The sequence below is a fragment of the Podarcis vaucheri genome, assembly GCF_965113315.1.
Source record: "Podarcis vaucheri genome assembly, chromosome: 4".
Classification (NCBI taxonomy): Eukaryota; Metazoa; Chordata; class Lepidosauria; order Squamata; family Lacertidae; genus Podarcis; species Podarcis vaucheri.
The window spans coordinates 10,183,857-10,196,356 of NC_138762.1; the positions used below are offsets into that span (position 1 = coordinate 10,183,857).

A 12,500-nucleotide genomic window follows, 5' to 3' on the forward strand; every position below is an offset into this window, starting at 1 on the left:
ATTGTGGAGTTTGGGTGCTATGGGGTGATGCTTCCTAATTTTGGGGAGGAGTTAGTGGGAAGGGGTGGAGCCTACAGGAGAGGCATCTTGCAGTCACTGCAAGAATAGACAATATCAAGCCACATCAGAGATGAGGAACCTAAGGCCTCCCTGGCCTCTTGACTCTTGCTAGAGAGTCTGTCTGGCCTGTCTACCTTGCCGGGGATCTGTTTGCCATTGCTTGACTCTGACGTCAACCGGCCTTTAGTGGGCCCAGATTGTAAAATCCCTTTTGAGCCTTGCAAGCAGCTGTTAAAATGTGTTCCTGAAGAGATTGACTATCCCATCTGGAAATGCCTGTGTCTTCTTAATGGTGGCAAGGCAGGTTTCAGCCAAACTGAAATTGAACAGCAACTGGGAAATCCCTCTGGATCTGCCAAACTAGGTGCGAAATCTGCCACACTTGTAGTTTGCCCGTCATGTTGGGATTCTGTCTGCCAGGACGTTGCATGCTCAGAATTAAGTACCAGGGTGCCCCTGAGGACATGTTGTGGAGTTGCAAGAAGTTATGGTCAGAACCGGAAGCACAAGTCCTTTCACACAAAAACCTGCTCCTGTTATTTCCTCCAAACGACCAAATTTAAGAAGGGGGAAGATATTTAGTTAGCATTGTTGCTGGACAGCTGGGAATCTGAAAGCCTTCATCATCTATTGCCAGTCAGCCAGTGATGAACTGGGAGATCCCATCTGCCTTCTGCTCATGCTTAGTGTGTAGATAATGAAATCCTAGATGGTGGTGAGGTCTAATTGTTGCATTCACAACACTGAAGTGACCTCCCCAGGGGTGCAAGCCTAGGCAGTGTGTCTGGAGGCCCTGGGCTGCCCAGATGACAAGACCCCTCTCTTGGCCTTGTTGATGTGGTCCAAAGGAAAGCGGAGCAAGACATTTGGCACCAGCTTGGCTGCAGGAGTTGCTGGAAGGAGGCGTACAAGGCACCATCCAATCATCTTAGGGGTCCCACTCCAGATTTGTACGGGGTTTACTCCTTGGCCTTTTCTTGGGCTCCGTCACTCACTGGCAGCCAGTAGCACATGGTCCCATAAGATGTAAAAATGTAAAGGCAAAGGACCCAGCCAAAGGCGACTATGGGGTTGCGGCGCTCATCTCACTTTCAGGCCAAGGAGCCCGCATTTGTCCGCAGACAACTTTCCGGGTCATGTGCCCAGCATGACTAAACTGCTTCTGGTGCAACAGAACACCGTGACAGAAACCAGAGTGCATGGAAACACCATTTACCTTCCCGCAGCAGTGGTACCTATTTATCTACTTGTACTGGTGTGCTTTCGAACTGCTAGGTTGGCAGGAGCTGGGACAGAGCAACAGGAGCTCACCCCATTGGGCAGATTTGAACCACCAACCTTCTGATCGCTAAGCCCAAGAGGCTCAGTGGTTTAGACCACAGTGCCACCCGCATCCCTTTTAAGATGACTATAGCAGTGGTCTATCTGCCCAACCCAGGATTGTACCCTTACCAATGCTTATAGGTCGTTAAGGGCCGTTTCCAAAGGAAGCCCTGTGTAGAATGCATTGCATTAATCATCGCTAGCTCCGATGTGGTTCAAGGAGAAGAGCAGATTGCTCCATAAAATATCCCTTCCAAACCTGACAAGACATCACATCCTAAGGCGAAGTTACACTAAGCAGACGCAGCCCATTAAGGAGGGGAACCCGAATATGCACTTACTCCTGTCAGGGCAAATCCTAGTTGAAAACTTTGGTCCTTTAAGAAATAGCCGTGAGAAGATGTTTGCTCTTTAGCTCTATTACGCTAATCTATTCCCTTGTCAGTCCCAGCGACGCAGGGATGATAAATATGGGATCTCCTCAGCTCGGACTCCTGGCGTGTTGCCTATCGTGGGCTGAGGAGCTGTGTAGCTCTCTCATCACGAAAGCCACCTGCTTCCGAATGTCATCGCAGCAGAGCTGCACCGGCAGCAGAGAAGCTCACTAGCTCATCTTTCTGTTCAAGCTCTCTGGCCTGGAAAAGGGAGCACGTCTAGGGTTGGGGGGATCTCCTTCCTAAGGGACATAGGAGCCAAGTCTTAGGGGCCGAGGTCCCTTCAGTCCCCCCATAAAATATTTGAGGGGGCTAGGATGGAGAGTGAAGAGATGTGTGGGTGTGGTTTTCGAAGCAGACAACTGCACAAAGGTATGAGGCACACTCGTTGCTCCACCCACTTTTCCCTTTGGCTCCACCCACTACTGGCATGTGGACCCTGGAAAATTGCCTGCAAGGGAATGTGGCCCTGGCTATCATTCTCCAGTCCTGTCCTGTAGCTTTTGCTGGCCTGGATGTTTAAGAGAAATACTTGCTGCACACAGAAGAAGCATGTCAGGTAGAAGTCTTCTTCTTCCTCTTCTGTGAAAATTCACGTATCCACACATAGAGACTCATGCCCAAACCTTGCTATACGCTCTGCAGATTCACTTATCCAAACAGCTGACTTCCTTGTTTATTTGTGCTTTGCTGGTCTGTGGCAGCCGTTTGCGGAGAGAGCGGGTAGCGAGATCAAATCTAGATGTTTTGCCCTTAGTCTCTCTCTTTTGCTGATTGGCTGAAGATATTTCCAGGAGAACCCATGGAGAGAGGGAGGAGAGAGATCAGACAAATCCCACATTAGAAATATTTCCATATGAAATGATGGAAATCGTGGACTCGTTATGTGAACACTCATCTGACGAAACATTTCCAGGGAATGCATTGTGTTTGGTAAGCAGGACTTGCACACACATACAAGTGCAAGATCTCAGACTATTGAAAGACTGGAAGGAAATGTAAGATACCAGTGAAGGCGCTCCTGGATGGGTGGGGAGCCACAAAATAAGAGCCCTCTCCTTTGCCATCATTCTTCGAGTCTTCCTCAGAGGGGGGAACCTGGAGAAGGGTCTCAGATGAACTAGACGGCTTTTCTCAAACTGTGGGTCCCCAGATGTTGTTGAACTACAACTCCCATCACCCCTAGCTAGCAAGGCCAGAGCTCAAGGATGATGGGAGTTGTTGTCCAACAACACCTGGGGACCCACAGGTTGAGAACTGCTGATCTAAGAGTTCCAGGAGATGTTGGGAGTCCTGAGATGTAAAGGGCTTTAAAGATCAAAACCAGCATTTTGACTTGGAAGCCTAGAGGCAGCCAGTGTAGCTGGAACAATGCTGGTGTTATATGATCTGTTTGCCTCCAACCTGTCAACAGTCGGCCAGCCACATTCTGCACTAATAGAAGCTTCCAAGCCGTGTTCAAAGGGAACCCCATGTAAAGAGCATTGCAATGGCCCGGTCTTGAGGTTACCAGGGCGTACATCTGTGTAACCCAACTTTCCACCTGACCTGCTCGTTTTCTGCATTGCACAAAACAAGCTCCACTGTCCGAAAACATGGATTATAAATATGATTTAATAATATCATGCATTTGTATTTTAAAAGTCATTTATGTTTTTATAATCGTTGCATACACTTTCCAGGTATCCTTGGTTACGATTACGTTCTCAAGCAGCCGGCCAAATTACGTGACTGAAAGCAATGCATAAGCTTGAAGGTTGCCTTGGAATTTTGCTTTCCTATAATTAATGGGCTCCAGTTTTTCAATAAATGTGTTTGGTGCACATCCTTCAGTAGTTATTGAATTATATAGCAAGTTTTGTCAATTCCCACATTTTTCTATACCATTGCGTCAGCTGGTTTGTCCATTTTCCATTTTCTTGCTACGACTACTCTACTTCTCTCCCTTCACCTCATCACTTTGCGGTTGGCTGCTGAAAGTGTTCCCTTTGCCTGAATGTTGTGCTGAATCATGGATTTTTAAGAGGTGACTTCTTTTTTTGAAAAGTTTTTATTGTTAAAATAATTCATTAATACACATATATTACAAATATACAAACATACATTTCATACAATCCTTAAAAGTGTTCAAACATGCCTACACTCAATCCCACTGATACTTCCTTTTCCCATCACCATCCACCACCCCTCACCCCACCTTTGTGTTAGACTTCCAATCTACTCAATTGCAATTTCTTTCCACTTCTATTACTTTCTTTCACACACCTTTAACCTAATTTCATACTTCTTTTTCTATTACCCATTGTTATCCATCTTATTTAGTATTTCAGTATTTGAAATGGAACTTGTTTATTCTAATAGGAGTTCTGATTTTTCGATATGGTTTTGCAAGTATCTTTTAAACACCTTCCAGTCCCTGTCTATCTTCTCTTTTGAGATCCTTCCAATTTCTCCCATTGTTTTGGATATATTGTAGTACTCCAATAATTTGGCAAGCCACTCTCTAATAGAAGAGGTGACTTCTATTCCCACCTCCTGCCAATGTAGTACCTCTACTGTAATTGCACCCTTGATAGGTCGCGGGGAGAAGAATCATTGTCTCCAGGATCCTCCAGCTGCCCAGAGAAGGCTGTGAAATCTCTAGATCAGTGTCTAAATGCAGTGGTGAACTGGACGAGAGACAATAAACTGTGTCTGAATCCTAGGAAGATGGAGAATCTTTGGGCGTGTGGTTCCCATGTTGGGAAAACAGGCAGGTTACCTGTTCTGGATGGGGCTGCAGTATCTCTGAAGGAGCAAGTGCATATTTTGGAAGTATTCCTGGAGACATCTTTGTCAGGCCCAGATGACCTTTGTGGGTGGCTGTCAGGGACTGGCTGGATGCTGAGGACCTCCAAGAGGAGGAAGAAGGAACCCCCCAGAAGAGGAAGGCTCAGAGCCAGGGGATTGGTGGTGGGACTGTACAAAAAAACACACCCTGTACATAAATAGTCTCTTAATCCTCTCCAGGTTAAAGGGACTCAACTCCTTCAGCCTTTCCTTGGAAAGCTTGCCCCCATGTCCTTCACCACCCATGCTACACTCCAGTTTTGTCAATAGCTTTGTCAAACCATGGTGCTCAGAACGGGACAAAGGCCTCCAGGTGAGGTCTGAGCAAAAGAAGAGAACAGAACCATTTGCTTCTTGTCATCTGGCCACTGTAACTTCTGAGGATGCAACCTCGAGTTGCATTGACCTCTTCAGATGCTGCGTCGCTTTGCCAAATCACGCTTAGCCTGCAGTCTACCAAACCCCCTGAGATCCTTTTCACATGCACAGCTGTCAAGCCATCTTGCATTTGGGTGTCTGACTTAATGCAGAACTTTCCCTTTATCTCTGTTGAAATGCATTCATTTCTTCCTTGGTTTTTTGGCCCGGTTCTCCATCCTGTCAAGATAAACTTAGATCTTGTTTCTGTCTCTGAAGGTATTAACCACCCCTCCCCAGTTGGGTGTCATTTGCAAATCTTTCCTCTGCTTCATTGTCCAAGTCATTTATAAAGATGTTAAGCAAGACTGTACCAGAACTGTCACTTCTGTCCCATTGACGAGGCAAAGCTGTTGATGAGACCTCTTTGGGGTGCAAGTCCACCCACCACTTGCCAATCCACCGCCGAAGAGTATTATCATCTAGCAAACATTTTTTCCAGCTTGCCAAGAAGAATATCATGGGGGAACCTTGTCAGATGCCTTCAAGATGAATTCAAGATGTTCAATGTCCACATATAGAGGAGAGCCAGAGCTTACTGCAGAGATGAAAGGGAGACAACAACATGCTTTAGAATGGAGAACTCCAGATGCAAAGTCGTGAGAGATATGCTTCTGCCCATGCAATCATATGGTTGCTGGCAGACACTGTGACAGCCATCTTTGAGGATCAGAGATGTGTGCTTTAAAAAGAGAGGCATTCCTTACTTTTGAGGTGGACTTGCAGCAAGATGGGCTGACGACTCCCCTGAGAAAAAAGATGGCCTGGTCTGATATCTCAGGTTGAGCACTGAGTTGAGCACCTTCTGTTTCAATCGTTAAACGTCTGCTGAAAACATTTGCCCTCTGCCAGGCACTTAAGGATATATCTTTCCATAACAATAATAATATTATAATAATTTATTATTTATACCCCGCCCATCTGGGCAGGTTTCCCCAGCCACTCTGGGCGGCTCCCAACAGAATATTAAAAACACGATAAAACGTCAAATGTTAAAAACTTCGCTGAACTTCGCCTTCAGGTTTCTTCTAAAAGACAATTGGTTGCTTATTTCCTTGACATCTGATGGGAGGGAGTTCCACAGGGCAGGCGCCACCACTGAGAAGGCCCTCTGCCTGGTTCTTTGTAACCTCACTTCTCGCAGGGAGGGAATTGCCAGAAGGCCCTTGGAGCTGGACCTCAGTGTCTGGGTTGAATGATGGGGGTGGAGACGCTCCTCCAGGTATACTGGGCCTTTGAGGCCATTTAGGGCTTTCAACACTTTGAATTGTGCTCGGAAACATACTGGGAGTCAATGTAGGTCTTTCAGGACTGGTGTTATGCGGTCTCGGCGGCCGCTCCCATAACAATTAGCTGTTGGCCAGGACCAGCCCAAAACATCTTGGTACCTGAGGCAAACCAGAAAATGGCGCCACCTCCCCACCAGGGAAGAAGGAGGGATCTAGATCAGGGACAAGGGTGGGGAAAGAGGCTGCTGTAGAGGTAGCTTCAGGCGTCCTGCTGCTGCTGAGAAGATGGTAGATCAAGCATCCAAGGCTTTCACTGCCACCGTGGCAGCAGCAGCAGGTGACGCATTCCTTGGAGGCTGGATCTGTTGCCCCTCATGGACCTTGCCACCTGAGGTGGTCGTCTCACTGCAGTTGGCCTGTGATTTTGCCTTTTTTGGTATCTATTATATTGTTGTGGGTTGGGGGTGGTCAGTCTAGAAGATGCCATGAGTCCCTTCAAATTCTTGAAGTCCCGTACCTAATGAAGGTTGGAATCTAACTGGCAGAATCCGAGACCAGGGAGAAGAGCAAGTGGAAGAAGATTGGGGGAAATTTAAAATCTATTTGCAGAAATATTGTAAAATTTCTGAATGTTGATGACATTGAAATGAATTGTGGGGGTTCTAGCAACAAGATAAAATCTAAGATTAAACCAACAACAGGTAAATTAATGGGCTATGAATTTGCTGAACTGACTTTGAAAAGGGATACAAGAACGGGGGACGCGAGGAAGTCAGGAGAATATGTGAATTTAAGATCTAAAATTAAGAAAGAAGGAATTTTTGTGTTTTTCTTATATGTGCCTTTTCTTTTTGTTATTAGTCTTTAATGTATGTATTTTGTATTTTTGTGCTTAATGTGTGTATTGTTGTATTTTGTAGTATGTGTTTGTGTTTCTATTTTTTTTCTTGTTCTTGTCTTTGTATTTTTTCTATACTTTGTAAAATCCAATAAAAACTTCTTTTAAAAAAAAAAGAAGGTTGGAATCTAGCAGAGTTTGCTGAACTAAGGCAAGTTTCTTTGTGAGATAATGACCTTAGCTGGCCTCTTAAGTGTCCTCATCAGCATCCCAAAAGAATGAGCTCCATCGCAAGATCTGCAAGGAAGAGATGGTGCCCTCCAGGCTAATGGGCGGACCTTTCCTCACCCGCCTCTCTCTCTAACACCTCCAACGGGTTTTCTGCTCACCGGCCAGCATGGACCTCACTCCTCCTGGAGGTAGTGATGGTCACCAACTTGGATTTCTTTAAAACAGGATTTGGCAAATCAATGGAGAAGGCTACTAGGCTTTATGGCTATGTTCTGCCTCCACAGTCAGAGGCAGCAATGCCTCTGAATACCATTTGCTGGAAACCACAAGCTCTCTGATATCGTGTACTTTGTCTGGGTGTCAGTTCTGCAAAAACTTTGCTCCTGGTTCACAATCCGAAACCCTGAGCCGCGTTCTCCAGTTCTTCCTTTTCCCCAAGGACTCAGCAAAGACACGCAACTGAAGAAGGCAGGAAATAAACTGTGCAAAGTAGCCTGAGGAGGATGGAAGACTTGAGAGGGATGACGGAAGGGGTGCGCGGAGAGATAAAGGGATGTGCGAGAGATTAAAACCTTTTCTGGTTTTTGTTCTTTCAGCTGACAGTCAGGAAGCTGGAGATCTCACAGCCTTCTCGAAGATTATCCCATGGGAAGCAGCTGGAGACTCCACCGCTTTGAATGTTTCGGAGACAGCCCATCTTGGCTTAAGCGTGGAAGAGAATTACCTCGCAAGGTGGGACGGAGACAGAAGCGCTCTGTTTTCACACATTTCAAGGTCCCTCCAGATGGTCTCCCACCCCCAGGCGACTGATGGGATGACTACGTTACAAAAACAAGTTCTCAGCTGTGATGGCAAGAGCAACAATTCTGCAAGCACACCACTGTTGTGTGAACCACATCCTCGCCAATGACACCAGCTATTGCAGTGCACTAAGGACGCAGGTGGCGCTGTGGGTTAAACCACAGAGCCTAGGGCTTGCCGATCAGAAGGTCGGTGGTTCGAATCCCTGTGATGGGGTGAGCTCCCATTGCTCGGTCCCAGCTTCTGCTGATCTAGCAGTTTGAAAGCACATCAAAGTGTAAGTAGATAAATAGGTACCGCTCCGGCGGGAAGGTAAACGGCGTTTCCGTGCGCTGCTCTTGCTCGCCAGAAGTGGCTTAGTCATGCTGGCCACATGACCCGGAAGCTGTACGCCAGCTCCCTTGGCCAATAAAGCGAGATGAGCGCCGCAAGCCCAGAGGCGGCCATGACTGGACCTAATGGTCAGGGGTCCCCTTACCTTTTATTGCAGTGCACTGGTTTGGGCTAAATTCCGAGCAGAAATCAGGCTGATTCCGGGAGATCTGGCCTCTGATGGTGGAGACAGCCTCGGATCGCTCTGGGTTGGGGTGTGTTATGTACTGAAGTTCTCACCCTGGGCCAGCAGGGGGATACTGTAGATAGTTCAGGTCCACATGTGCAAATAAGGGATCAAAAGTGACGTTCAGTGATTGGATAGTTACAGAAGGTTGTTACAGTTACTTTGTACTGGAGCTCTATATAATCAGGCTGGCTGAACCCTTCAGTTCACTTCTGTTCTGGCCTGTGAATAAACAAGAGCTGTTTGAAGAATTGCTATGTCGTCTGATATGTTCACCCACAACTTAACAGGGTGCACCGACTGAAGCAATCTGGGGCTGCTGGAAAGCCGGAGAGGCAGGCAGCCTCTGCAAAGAGCAGCATGGGGCTGTTTGCAAAAGGGCTTTTAAACAGCCCTGTGCTTCGCTTTGGCTACATGCCAGGAACAGTCAACTGAAGACATCTGAAGGCAGCCCTGTTTAGGGAAGCTTTTAATGTTTGACAGACTATCGTATTTTAATCTTTTGTTGGAAGCTGCCCAGAGTGGCTGGGGAAACCCAGCCAGATGGGCGGGGTATAAATAATTTATTATTATTATTATTATTATTATTATTATTATTATTATTATTATTATTATTATTATTATTATCCTCTGCTGGCTGCATTGGTCTATTTCTACGACATGTTTTACTTATTGCACCTATATTCCACCTTTTTCTGGAGGAGATCAAGGTGACATACGTGGTTTTATTCTTCCAGCTAATCCACAGAACTGATTATTAAGGCTGAAGTAAGTAAGTAAGTAAATAAATAAGTAAATTTTTATTTATACCCCAGCCAAGAATGGGCTCAGGGCAGCTAACATCAAATTAAAACACAATCAAACAATTGATTAAAATACAGCTTTAAAATTAGAATCAGGATAAAATTAAAGGACTGCCTATGAGAGGCGGTGGCAGGCCCAAGTGAGCTTCATGGCTGAGTGGGGGATTTGAACCCTGGTCTCCCAGGTCCTAGTCTGGTACTCTAACCACTACACCACACTGGCTCTCATGTTCCCTGCAGGATTGAATTCTCCACTCAGCAGGTCGCCAGCTCACTGAGGGGAATGCACCAGTGAAGGAGACCCCTGGAGTGAACAAAGGGTTCAGTCCTGCTCACTGTGGTTTGTGTGCATGTTCCCCTGCTGAGAAGAAGCTCATGCAGTCAAATAGCACCATGGGGCTGTTTAAGCCTTGTTGAAATAAACCCTGGACTGCCGTATCCTAGTATCATAGAGCTGGAAAGGACCCCAAGGGTCATCTAGTCCAACCCCGCAATGCGGAAATTGCAGCTAAAAAATCCCTGACAGATGGCCAGCTGACCTCTGCTTAAAAATCTCAAACTCCACTTCCTTGTTACAGATAGGTAGCCGTGTTGGTCTGTCTTATCTCATTATACATGACTAAGCCATTTTTTACCTTCTCACCCCTTGCCTTTTCCTGTAAGACCTATTGCAGTCGTTAAGAGTTGTCAACAGGCTCATCTCAGTTATCTGCCAATCTCCCATTCCCACCACCCTTCTGAGTAATACCCCTCCCCACCTTCTCACTATATAGAAGGATCTGGCAACTTCTGTTTCAGTGTATCTGAAGAAGTGTGCATGCACACGAAAGCTCATACCAAGAAGTAACTTAGTTGGTCTTTAAGGTGCTACTGGAAGGAATTTTTTTATTTCCACTTCCTTGGTGTGACTTACTGCTGGCTTGCTCCTGTCCCATTTGCAGGAAAAAATGGAATCACAGCCAGCAGCAGCAGCAGCAGTATTATTATTATTATTATTATTATTATTATTATTATTATTGATAATCTTTATTGATTTTATAATTACATACTATACATATACACATTTCTTTACATTTACATTTACTCCTATGAGTTGACTTCCTCCTTCCTTCTTCTGGCTTTTTTATGTCCTCTCTAAGTTTTTTGCATTGTCTTCATCGATTTTGTATTGATTAAAATGTTCTTCTTTCAACTTTATCCATACAGTGTCTATTTGCATATAGTGCAGGAACCCCCCCCCCAATCATTCAGTTTGTACAAACACGACACACACTCACACTCACACACGACATATGCGACGTTTCTGTTATAAATTCATAGTAAATCAACCTTACATCGGATTTACACTGGTCCACTTTTATTTTGCTCCATGAAGGAAGGACTATCAAAGGGAGATAGTTTGATGTAGGACGGCCATAAACACGTACTCAGGAGCCCTGCCCAGTTGGCATGGCAACCTTGATGGTCTTCTGTCTGGGACCATCAAGGACACAACGGACTTGCGTATGGGAGTGGATTCAACACGGACTGGAACAAAGGACAATGATCAGATCTTCCCTCTGGGGGCAGGAAACTGCCAACTCCCCTTTGTCCTCTGGAAATGACTCATGGGGAGGGGGAAAGGAGGAACCAGCCAGGTGACAAGATACTCAGGTTACTTCCACAACCCCTCCCTCAACCCCTCCTTTTGTGATGTGTCAATGATGTAATCATGATGTAGTTGTGATGTAGTTCTAGGGGTGTAGCTTGGGGAATTAGTAGCTAATAAAAGTTGGGGTCTTCTTTTGTTCTGGGCTTCCATCTTGCTTTATCTTGTTGTGGGTGGGAGTCCTGGTTGGTGTCTTTGTCTTTTTGTCCAAGGGAGCCCTCAGATTCCTCCATTAACAATAGACACTGTATTATTATTATTTTTATTATTATTGTTGTTGTTGTTGTTTAGTCGTTTAGTCGTGTCCGACTCTTCGTGACCCCATGGACCAGAGCACGCCAGGCACTTCTGTCCTCCACTGCCTCCCGCAGTTTGATCAAACTCATGCTAGTAGCTTCAAGAACACCATCCAACCATCTCATTCTCTGTCGTCCCCTTCTCCTTGTGCCCTCCATCTTTCCCAACATCAGGGTCTTTTCCAGGGAGTCTTCTCTTCTCATGAGGTGGCCAAAGTATTGGAGCCTCAGCTTCACGATCTGTCCTTCCAGTGAGCGCTCAGGGCTGATTTCCTTCAGAATGGAGAGGTTTGATCTTCTTGCAGTCCATGGGACTCTCAAGAGTCTCCTCCAGCACCATAATTCAAAAGCATCAATTATTAATTATTTGATTAATAATAATAATCAAACTTATATAGCATCCTTCATCCGGAGGGCAGTATACAGTAATTTTTTCTCCAGGCAAAAATCCCTTTCTCGTGCTGTTTGCAACATTTGGGGAAGCTATCCTCTGTCTCTGGCCTTCCTTGCACGTTCTGTACAGAAGAGGTTGGGGAGGCCGTGTCCCAGGGAGCGGCGCATGCAACCTGCGAGAAAGAGAGAGGGCTGGTTTCTCTTCCCCGGCAGATCAGCCACATGGCTTCCACAGCAAGACACTTTGAGTGGTTCTGCCTTCAGGGGTCTGTTTTCTAGCAGGAAACAAGGCTGATCCCTCCGGGACCCGTTTATCACTTTCCTGACAAAGCCATTGTTAATTGCATTCAGATTGCAGTTTTCCTCGCCCAAACCCTCTTCTCTCTCTCTCTCTTTCCCCCCAAACTCCCAAATGTGTAGCTTCATGGGAAACAATGTCATTTGCCTTGTCTGCTGTGGTGTGGTGTGTGAGTGTGTGGGTGTGTGTAAAGGCACTTTCCTCTTTTGCCTATGCAACAACACCACCACACACACACCCCAGAATAAAGGTAAAGGTAAAGGTACCCCTGCCCGAGCGGGCCAGTCTTGACAGACTCTGGGGTTTGTGCGCCCATCTCACATCTATAGGCCGGGGGCCAG

At 46.1% G+C, this 12,500-nt stretch overlaps 2 long non-coding RNA genes across 2 annotated transcripts in view; one reads left to right on the forward strand and one right to left on the reverse strand.

Moving 5' to 3' along the window:
* LOC309530625 overlaps nucleotides 1–12,500 on the reverse strand; it is a 419,691-nt gene that overhangs the window by 238,926 nt on the left and 168,265 nt on the right. The gene's annotated exons all lie outside the window — the stretch shown is intronic.
* Nucleotides 6,307–7,585, forward strand: LOC309531124. Its single transcript, XR_014219091.1, has 2 exons — nucleotides 6,307–6,818; nucleotides 7,311–7,585. It is a non-coding gene; the product is annotated as an uncharacterized lncRNA (long non-coding RNA).